This window comes from Apium graveolens, chromosome 11, assembly GCF_009905375.1.
Source record: "Apium graveolens cultivar Ventura chromosome 11, ASM990537v1, whole genome shotgun sequence".
NCBI classification, from domain to species: domain Eukaryota; kingdom Viridiplantae; phylum Streptophyta; class Magnoliopsida; order Apiales; family Apiaceae; genus Apium; species Apium graveolens.
The window spans coordinates 48,665,939-48,677,492 of record NC_133657.1 but is presented as its reverse complement, the minus strand read 5'-3'; the positions used below and the strand labels follow the sequence as shown (position 1 = coordinate 48,677,492).

The window sequence follows — 11,554 nt, the reverse complement described above, 5'->3', positions numbered from 1 at the left end:
ATCATCAACAAGAAAAGCAGAGAATTCAATCAAAAATTCGATCCTTAAAACGAATTTGTACTACCTAATTAAGTGATCGTTTGCTACATTTTTATATACGAATAAGTTCAGAATCATCCTAGGAATCTAATTCAAGCATCAAAATCAAACGAAAATCAACAGATAGTAAAGACCTAAATCGAACAAAACGAAGAACAACGTTTTTTTCTAAAAACTGAACCTCAGTTCGTGATATTTGTATCGAAATAACGGCTGTGCTTTCGGCTTTGATTTGGGATTGAAATCGTTGTAAACGGATGCCTCCAGAGGAACCAATCGATCGAATTGGCTCAAGAACGAACCCTAGAACCCTAAATCCCCAATTATGATTTTCCTATTTTTTTTTCTGAATTTTTAATAAAATAAAAATAAATAGATAAATCAGTAATCAGCTATTTATACGTACAACAAATTATATCCCCAAAATTATTTAAGGGTGTTTTTATCCTTTAATTATAATAATAGGGCCCCAAAATAATAATTACGGGGAATAATTTTAAAAACAATAAAATACAAAATTAATGTCAAAATTCCCAAAAATTGTGAATAATTCAAAAATACCAAAAATAAAGGGTATTTGAAGTACGAATAATTTTATAAAAATAAAAACATCGATTTTGTGGGGTTTGTCGTCCCGGTGGGGTCCCGGTCCGTTGATTTTTGAAAAACAAAAACGATCCCTAAATTACCAGAAAATCCCGAAAACACGTAAAATACATTCAAACCCACATAAAATCAAATAAAACAGGTATCTTAATAAAGATGCTAATAATACGCGTCCCGATTGCAAATAAGTTCTTATAATTACAATTTAAACATATTTTTAATCAATCGAAAAAAATTTCTGGCCCGCACAAAAACACACATAACAGTTATAACATCTCATATCATAGCAACAATTACTTTAAATTTATAAAACACACAATATTTATTTATTTAACATATAATATTCACATAATTTTTCCGGATATTACATCCTTCCCCCCTTAACAGGATTCTGTCCTCAGAATCAGCCTAGGAAAACAAATGAGGATACTCGGATTGCATTTCGCTTTCCAACTCCCAAGTCGACTCTTCAACCTTAGGATTCCTCCACAAGACTCGTACTAAAGATACAGACTTATTCCTAAGTACTCTTTCTTTCTTATCTAAAATCTGCACTGGTTGCTCTACAAAAGACAAATCTTGTTGAATCTCGATTGGCTCGTATTCTATCACATGGTTCGAATCAGGCAAATAACGCTTCAACATTGACACGTGGAACACGTTGTGAATATGCTGCATGTGAGGGGGTATCGCTAATTCATAAGCAACCTTTCCCACACACTTCAAAATCTCAAAAGGACCAACATAACGCGGACTCAGCTTTCCTTTCTTCCCAAATCTTGATAGACCTTTCCAAGGAGAAACTTTTAATAGCACTGCTTCACCAACTTCAAATTCCATATCCTTTCTGACAGGATCAGCATATTTACATTGACGATCTTGAGCTGCTGTTAATCTTTTCCGAATGAGTTCTATTTTCTCCTTTTTCTGCTGGATCAATTCTGGACCCAAAATCTTTCTCTCACCAACTTCTTCCCAACATATTGGAGATCTACATCTTCTCCCGTATAAGGCTTCGTAAGGCGGCATCCCAATGCTGGCATGATAGCTGTTGTTGTAGGAGAATTCAACTAATGGCAAATGCCCGTCCCAATTCCCTTCAAAATTTAGTGCACATACCCTCAGCATATCTTCAATAGTCTGAATCGTCCTTTCACTTTGACCGTCCGTCTGCGGATGATACGCGGTACTCATGTTCAGCTTCGTTCCGAGACAATCTTGAAAACTTCTCCAAAATCTTGAGTTAAATCGAGGATCTCTGTCTGAAACTATGGATACTGGAACTCCATGTTGGGTCACAATTTCCTTAAGATATAACCGAACCAATTTATCCATTGAGAATCTTTCGTTGATAGGAAGAAAATGCAGTGACTTCATCAATCTGTCGATAATAACCCAAATAGCATCATGATTCGCCCTGGTCCTCGGTAATCCAACTAAGAAATCCATCGCGATATGCTCCCACTTCCATTCTGGAATGTCCAATGGTTGTATCAGTCCACTGGGCCTTTGATGTTCCGCTTTGACTCGCTGGCAAGTGTAACACTTACTTACCCATTCTACAATTTCTTTCTTCATGCTTGGCCACCAAAAGTTTTCTCTTAAATCTCTATACATCTTCGTACTTCCGGGATGAATTGAGTATCTGGAGTTGTGAGCGTCTCGAAGAATTTCATCTTTCAGCTCGGCTATGTTGGGTATCCATATTCTGGAAGAAAATCTTAATATCCCTTTATCATCCTTTTGACTCTCTATTTCTTCTCCTGTCAAACTGTCTCGTTCATGCCTCATTACTTCTTCTTGACATCTTCTTATTTTCTCTAATAATTCTGGTTGAAAAGACATTGCACACAATACCTCTGTAGACATACTTGGAATACTAACCTCTATTTCCAGCTTCTCAAATTCCCTGATTAATTCCTCGGATGAAGTTATCATGTTTAACCTTTCTTTTCTGCTTAGAGCGTCGGCCACCACATTTGTTTTGCCTGGATGATAGTTGATAGTACAGTCGTAGTCCTTGATCAATTCTAGCCATCTTCTCTGCCTCATGTTCAATTCCTTCTGGGTGAAGATATATTTTAAACTCTTGTGGTCCGTGTAGATCTCGCACTTTTCCCCATAAAGATAATGCCTCCAAATCTTCAATGCAAACACTATAGCTGGCAATTCTAGATCATGCATTGGATACTTTTCTTCATGTGGTTTCAACTGTCTTGAAACGTAGGCTATCACCTTATCATGCTGCATCAAAACACATCCCAGTCCTTTGTACGATGCGTCACTATAAATTACAAAATTTCCTTGATCATCTGGCAAGACTAGCACTGGAGAAGATACTAATCTATTCTTTAATTCTTGGAAACTCTCCTCACACTTCTTATCCCATTCAAATTTCTGGTTCTTCCTGGTGAGCTTTGTCAATGGCGTAGCTACCTTTGCAAAATCTTGCACAAATCTCCTATAGTAACCTGCCAGTCCCATAAAACTTCGCACTTCTGTTGGTGTCTTTGGCCTCTCCCAGTTGATTATGGCTTCAATCTTTGCCGGATCCACTTCCACTCCTTTATTGCTAATCACGTGCCCAAGAAATCGTACTTCTTTTAACCAAAATTCACACTTGGAAAACTTTGCGTACAATTTCTCCTGTCGCAGTATTTCCAGAACTATCCCCAAATGTTTTGCATGCTTCTCTTCTGTTTTAGAATAGATCAAGATGTCGTCTATGAACACGATCACGAATTTATCCAAATATTTCTTGAATACTCGATTCATCAGATCCATGAAAGCTGCTGGTGCGTTGGTTAATCCAAATGCCATCACTAGAAACTCATAATGCCCATATCTAGTTCTGAATGCGGTCTTCAGAATGTCGTCAGGCTTGATCTTCAGTTGATGATATCCGGATCTTAAATCTATTTTAGAAAACCATACAACGCCTCACAATTGGTCAAACAAATCATCGATCCTCGGCAACGGGTACTTATTTTTAATGGTCAGCTTATTTAGTTCTCGATAGTCGATACACAACCGCATACTTCCGTCCTTCTTCTTGACAAATAGTACTGGTGCGCCCCATGGGGATACACTGGGTCTTATAACTCCTTTCTCTAAAAGATCTTGTAGTTGAGTTGCCAATTCTTTCATCTCCACTGGTGCCATTCGGTACGGAGCTTTAGAAACTGGTTCTGTTCCGGGTGCTAGATCAATCGCAAACTCAATTTCTCTATCGGGAGGTAATCCTGGTAGATCGTCTGGAAAGACATCTGAAAATTCGTTGACAACTAGAATCGCTTCTAGTGCTGGAACTTCTTTGCTGGTGTCTAGCACATGGGCCAAATACGCCTCACAATTCTGACGCAATAACTTCTTTACTTGAGCGATCGTTAAGAACTTCTTCTCTTGCTTATTCCCCCGAAATATCACTTTCTTCTTACTATCCAAAGTTTGAAGTCTTACTTTCCTATTCTTACAATCAATCTGGGCTTTATTTTCTGACAACCAATCCATTCCTAAAATAACATCAAATTCTCCCAACTTAAAAGGTATCAAGTTGGCATAGAAATGATGTCCTCCTACCTCAATATCACACCTCGGGCACACTCGGTCGACGAAAACTTGATTCTTATTAGCTAGCTCTATCATTAATGCTTGTTCTAACAACTTAACTTCACAATGCAGTTTATCGACAAAATCTTGAGAAATAAATGATCTTGTAGCTCTAGAATCAAATAAAACTTTAGCATCTACGGAGTTGACTGGAAGCGTACCTGCAACCACGTCAGAACTCTGAACAACATCCTGCATAGTCATATTGAATGTTCTAGCTTTTGGCTGGTTCTTGACTGGTGCTCCTTCAATCCTTGGCACACCTTGAGATAATGGTCCTGCAATCCTTGGAACATTTACACTTTGTGCTTGCTCTTTGCAGTTGTTGGAATAATGTCCTGTCTTCCCACATCGAAAACACGTAACTTCTTGCATCTGATTGCGGCACTCATGTGCATGATGTCCCTTCATATTGCACTTGTAGCACACATAATTAGCTTTGCAAATCCCAGAGTGTTTCTTGCCACAAAACTTGCAATCTGGCATTGGTGGACGATTGGACCTCTGCTGAATTGAATTCTGAAAACGGTTGCCTTGTCCTCCATTTCCTGATTATTGTCTCTTGAATCCCACATTCCTATTACCCTGAAATCCTGGTCTTTTGTTGAAATGGCCCTGAAAATTACTTGACTGCTGACCTCCCTCTGAGGTTTCCATTTTCCTTTTCTTCCTATCCTTTCCTTTCTGAGACATGTCACTCCTACTTTCGATCACCATTGCTTTCTGAACCACTGCCACATATGAAGTCAACTCAAACATGGCCACTCTGTTCTGAATCCAAAACTTCAATCCCTGTTCAAATCTTCTGGCTTTCTTTTCATCCGTATCAACCTGGTCTGGCACGAACCTTGCTAACTCAGTAAACTTAGCCTCGTACTCAGCCACAGTAAGATCACCCTGGGTCAGATTCAAGAACTTAATCTCCATTTGATTCTTCATATACCTCGGGAAATACTTTTCCAGGAACAACTCTGTGAATCTCTCCCAAGTTATAAACTCACCTCCTTCCAATGCTCGCGTGGATTCCCACCAATAGTTCGCCTCGCCCTTCAAAAAGTAGCTTGCAAACTTGGTCTTCTGCTCAGTTCCTGCTCTGACTAATTCAAAAGCCTTTTCCATCTCCTTGAGCCATGCGTTAGCTTCCACAGGATCAGCACTTCCTTTGAACTCAGGTGGCTTCAATGCTTGAAACTGCTTAAAAGTCACTGCAGGTGGTGCTGCTGCTGTTGCTGTTGTTGCTGCTGCGTAAGATGTAACATGTGCTGCTGCATCAGTCCCAACATCTGGATAATCGTTAAATTCGTACAGCTCTCGGTACCATCCTCTCCTAAATTATTTCTTCTCTTTGGTGCCATTATTCTGGTAAGAAACAAGCAATATATATAATAATCTGTCAAGCATTGTGTCAAATATGTAGCAATTCCTTAGCATATTAAAGTTCGCAAACACTATCTCTTCTCAAAATATCATAAACTTGCTACCATATTAACACAAGCGACATGATTATCACATAATCCTGCTTAATATCTCGAGAATAATAACACAAAGAAAATTTACTCCGAATTATCCAAACTTTTTAAATCCTTGCTCGAAATCTTAACTAAACCAACAAAATAGCAGGGCAATGACATAAGGCCTAAAGCTAAACGCAAAACAGGAAACCTAAACAATTTAACTACAACCTAACCCAATAACCTAAATTTAATCCTATAAAAGCTAAACTACACGCGCCTATCTTATGTGATCTTCATATGACTCATCTATGACAATCCTATGCCTGTTTTAGTGACCATAACCTGTAGCTCTGATACCAACCTGTGACAGCCTCCAAACCCGGGGTCTAGATTTGGGGGTCACTAGCCAATAAACCAAAATGAAATAATCACAGCGGAATAATATAATAAATATGACCCCTTGCATGCAATTGGATCGATCACAGGTTATAGTATGGAACAGGCACTAATACAAACCAACTGTTATTACAAACCATAAGTCTAATTAGTTTTACAACTTATTCAAATTTTATTACAAACCTTTATACTATTCAAGCGTCCCAAACTGTCTACCTGGAAAACAGACCAAACTAGTTACAAGCACTCAACTTCTGATCAAACTTGGGACTCAAGCCTGCTCTGGCTTAGCTGAAATATTAGAATAATAAACAAGTATGAGCGAAAGAAATGCTCAGCAAGCAGTATAAAGTTTGTAAATGAACAACAATTACAATATCTGAGTAAAATCAGAAGCTGATATAGACTTTAAAGTTTAAGCGACAGTTTAATAAAACACAATTATGTACTATGTTGTTCCTCATGATCAGTCATGAAACAACACCGGTATCCCGCAGTCATACCGTAAATATAGGTATCGATATCTCGCAGCCATACCGTACCTATTGGATATCCATGAAGAAGGCATATATTCGCCTAGCAAGATATTACACTTTCGTATAATAACTCACACTGGACCGGTGCCTCGGCCCCTTATGCTAACCAAGAATCAATTCACGAAACAATTTTTGATTAAAGGAGTCGAATTAATGACATCCTTATCTATTCAACCCCCCATGTCACATGGTCCGGAGTTATCTCAACAACTGATGGCGAAATAACTAGAACAATTAGTTATTCGCTAGTCTCAATTCAAAGTCTCACTGTATAGAGTATATCTGGATAGTATAGTTATTCACTATCTATCGAATCAAAAGGTTGGTTCTAGCAGAATGATTGTTAGAATATGAGAATGTCAATAAATATAGGAATATTGATATTCAATATGCTATCAAAGTATTTATAACCAGTTCTTATATTTAAATATGTAAAACAATAAGCTATTCTGAATTTAGAATAGGGGAGAATACTTGCATAATATAGTTCGAAATGAACATCACTTGAACGATAAGTGAAGTTAGGGTACTTGCCTGGTATGCTCGATAACCTCTTACTATAACTCTGCTTATAAATGTTGGCTACTATCTCCGTCTAACACTTGACTGCACTCCTTGCTACTCGATTCTATAAACAAAAGAACTATCTTAATTGATAGACCAAACTCAATCGACGTAACTATACGTCTTAACATCTACCCGATCGTTTATAACTAGCATGGCATTTTAAAACTGTAACAGATAGCATGTATATCACGTAACACGTAATCATGGTATTCGTATAACACATAATTACGTATTTCATGTAACACATAAGTCAGATCATTAAAAGATAGGTCCTAGGGCGTTTAAAATGAAAATCAGATCAATATTAGCATTTACCGATCAAATACCGACTCAAACTGATTCACAAATCAAATGACATTGCAATACAAAAGAAATTAGGTCTCAAAAGTATTTTTATTGGAAGCGCAATATTTTTCTGAGTCAGTACGCGTTCGTTTCGTATTAAACGGACGAACGGTTTAATTATTATGAATAAAATAAGGAATAAATAGATTTAAATCAATTAATAATAATATTAATTGATTTTTAAATACCAAAATATAATTTTTAAAACCTAAAAAAATAATTTTTAGGAATTATTTGAATTAATTATAAATAATTTACATTTATTTAACTATTTATAAATAAAATTAATTGATTAATTAATTTTTAATCAATTAATTATATTCATAAATAATTAACTAAAATGAATTATAAATAATTAAATCAAATGGGATTTTTGAAAATAATTAAAGAAAATAATTTTTAGGATTTAAAATAATTAAATACATAATTTTTAGAATTTTAAAATAATTATTAAATGGTTTTTGAAATTAAATAAATGATTTTCAAAAATAGAAAATGAATTTTTAAAATAAATAAAACAGAAAATCCCACAAACAAGTTTTTAGGGTTGGGGTTTGGGGAATAAAAATCAAAACCGGGTCAAGGGTATTGGGTTTCCGGGTCCTGCAAGAACCCTAACGGGTCTGTATGAATGTGGCCGGAAAATTCCCGCCGGTTTCTGGAATTTCCAGATTCCGGTCGCCGGGAAATTTTCCGGCGTGGCCCTTTTCCAGTCCAACACAGTCCCATCGAATCCAGCATCAACCATTTAGCACTACAACACTTACTGGGTTTGTTTACCAGTCGAAAACGACATGAAATCGCCTGGAAAACACACAGGTCCGGTCGATTAACGGTCAAACACCGGCGAACTCGCCGGTTTTCCGACGAGCTGCCCAACATCAACCAAATCCAACCTCCTATAGCTAAAAACGAAGCCTACAATCTCAGGAAGTCATTCGTGTATTCACAATCATCAAATCATCAACAAGAAAAGCAGAGAATTCAATCAAAAATTTGATCCTTAAAACGAATTTGTACTACCTAATTAAGTGATCGTTTGCTACGTTTTTATATACGAATAAGTTCAGAATCATCCCAGGAATCTAATTCAAGCATCAAAATCAATCGAAAATCAACAGATAGTAAAGACCTAAATCGAACAAAACGAAGAACAACGTTTTTTTTCTAAAAACTGAACCTCAGTTCGTGATATTTGTATCGAAATAACGGCTGTGCTTTCGGCTTTGATTTGGGATTGAAATCGTTGTAAACGGATGCCTCCAGAGGAATCAATCGATCGAATTGGCTCAAGAACGAACCCTAGAACCCTAAATCCCCAATTTTGATTTCCCTATTTAATTTTTTTTTCTGAATTTTTAATAAAATAAAAATAAATAGATAAATCAGTAATCAGCTATTTATACGTACAACAAATTATATCCCCAAAATTATTTAAAAGTGTTTTTATCCTTTAATTATAATAATAAGGCCCCAAAATAATAATTACGGGGAATAATTTTAAAAACAATTAAATACAAAATTAATGTCAAAATTCCCCAAAATTGTGAATAATTTAAAAATACAAAAATAAAGGGTATTTGAAGTACGAATAATTTTATAAAAATAAAAACATCGATTTTGTGGGGTTTGTCATCCCGGTGGGGTCCCGGTCCGTTGATTTTTGAAAAACAAAAACGATCCCTAAATTACCAGAAAATCCCGAAAACACGTAAAATACATTCAAACGCACATAAAATCAAATACAACAGGTATCTTAATAAAGATGCTAATAATACGCGTCCCGATTGCAAATAAGTTCTTATAATTACAATTTAAACATATTTTTAATCAATCGAAAAAAATTTCTGGCCCGCACAAAAACACACATAACAGTTATAACATCTCATATCATAGCAACAATTATTTTAAATTTATAAAACACACAATATTTATTTATTTAACATATAATATTCACTTAATTTTCCCGGATATTACAACCTGCATCAAAACCAATACAAGCAAAACACTATATACACGCATATATAATTACGTCATGGACATTATATCATAAAATGTAGAACCCATTACCAGGCTCTTGATACCAATTGTTGGGAACCACGGACTTAGGGTGTTACAACGTTTTACGATAAAGATTACGAAAAGAGGATTACCTTGTTAATGGTTGATTCCACGCTCTTCTATTGTATTCCCAAATTCCCTTAAGCGAAGTGTGGCCTCCATCTTCTCAAGTTATCCTCTCTTCTTGCTCCTTGGTGGCTACAATATGTTTTCACACAATCCCAAGCAAGAAGTGAATAAGAATATATATAGGCTACAATAGGGACCAAGGATAATTAGGTTGGGCCTTCTAATTACATCTTGAGCCTAGCCCAATATAATTAAATATTAATTCAATCCACTAAAGAATTAATATTTGCACTACCTTTCCTAATACCGTAATTTAATTAATTCGGTTCCAATATTATTTGCTTATTAAATTCCCCATGTTTAAAATATCATATGTCCATTAATTAAATAAATTTCTGATAATTTATTTAATTAATATCTTTTATCCTTGATCATCCACTCAACCTTTATTTAATTATGCCAGAATAAATTCCACCTGCAGGGTTTCACATAATTAAATCTTTTTGAGCTTTCAAGGGGACATCATTAACCCGAATATTATCAGGACATGGATTCCTTCAATAAATAATATCCACCATGTATATAATTCCATCACCCAAAATATAATGATATAATTCAAAAGAATTATTTCATATATAAATCAAAGCATGTAAATAATATACACGTGTCAATTACTATTTCCGGATTAAGAACCTAAGCATTAATAATAACATAGAATCTTAGTTCTCCTTCTTAATCAGTATTAAGGGAACAATTCTAAATTTGATCTTGTTCAATATACACAAAGTATATTAGTATTATTTATTAGTCAATATAAACTAATCTAAATAATACTACAGCCATACCAGTGGATTGTCCAACACCACCTGTGCTGTGAACCTTATTATATTATATAACCGTATTTAACAATCTAATATTCTGTATCCCATTTGATACTAGATTGTTCACAATATATAATATTAGACAACATGTAAACATTCAAATGATTCTCAAATAAACTGGCCAGAAATAAATGTACATACTTCAAATAAATATTTTCAGTATACACTAACAGGAGATACATTGGGTGTTTCATCAGAATACATCCTTCTAAGCCTTTTGAGAAGCTTAGATCCCCCAATTCCAGTATCCTTCTGAGAAGAGACCTTCTCAGCTTATTTAATAACAGGTTCTGATACAGAAACCTGTTCCTCACTGTCCGACTCATCTCTCAGAACAATCTTCCTTCTTTTCTGTGGTGTCTGAGGTACAGTCTTTGTCCTCTTGGGCTTTGAAGATGAAGGCCTCACAGTATATGCTGATGATGAAGGTTGAAATATCTGTGAAGGTTTGATATATGTTCTGATAGAGGGTTGAGTAGGTTGAGGTGTATATGTGGTATGTTTTGATGGTTGTTGTGGTGTCTGGGATGTGTTGGTGGGTTGAACATCAGGGTAAACAGATCTGTAGGTTTGAGGATCAGCATTTACCAGGATCTATTTTACAGACTGAGGTATCTATAAGGGTCTAACCACCTTCTTCTTATAGTCAGCATTTACCAAGTCATTAAAAGCCCGTTTTGCAAATTTAAAGGGTGGAAATAAAGAACTGGCTATTTGAGGTTCATCAGCACAGCAAAAAGTATATATAAGCTGAAAGAATCTAGCAAAGTATACTACATTCCTATCCTCTGTCATCCTATCCCATATAAAGCCTAGCACAACACTTGCAAAATCAAAATGAGTTTGGTGAATAATAGCATACCCGATGTGCTGACTCATAATAGGAATGGCATCAAATTTGGAACACTTATTGCCGAATGCTTTAGTAATTCAGTCGAAGATATGTGCTCTTTTCAACTGTCCAAGCTTGGACAAACTCTTCTCATACCCC

General features: G+C 35.7%; 1 long non-coding RNA gene across 1 annotated transcript in view; it reads right to left on the bottom strand.

Annotated features, from left to right (window-relative positions):
* Positions 1-9,722: 9,722 nt before the first annotated feature.
* Positions 9,723-11,554, bottom strand: part of LOC141697169 (uncharacterized) — a 40,415-nt gene continuing 38,583 nt past the window's right edge. Inside the window, exon 3 of the long non-coding RNA XR_012564608.1 lies at positions 9,723-9,811. This is a non-coding gene — a long non-coding RNA (uncharacterized LOC141697169). The remainder of the gene's footprint in view (positions 9,812-11,554) is intronic.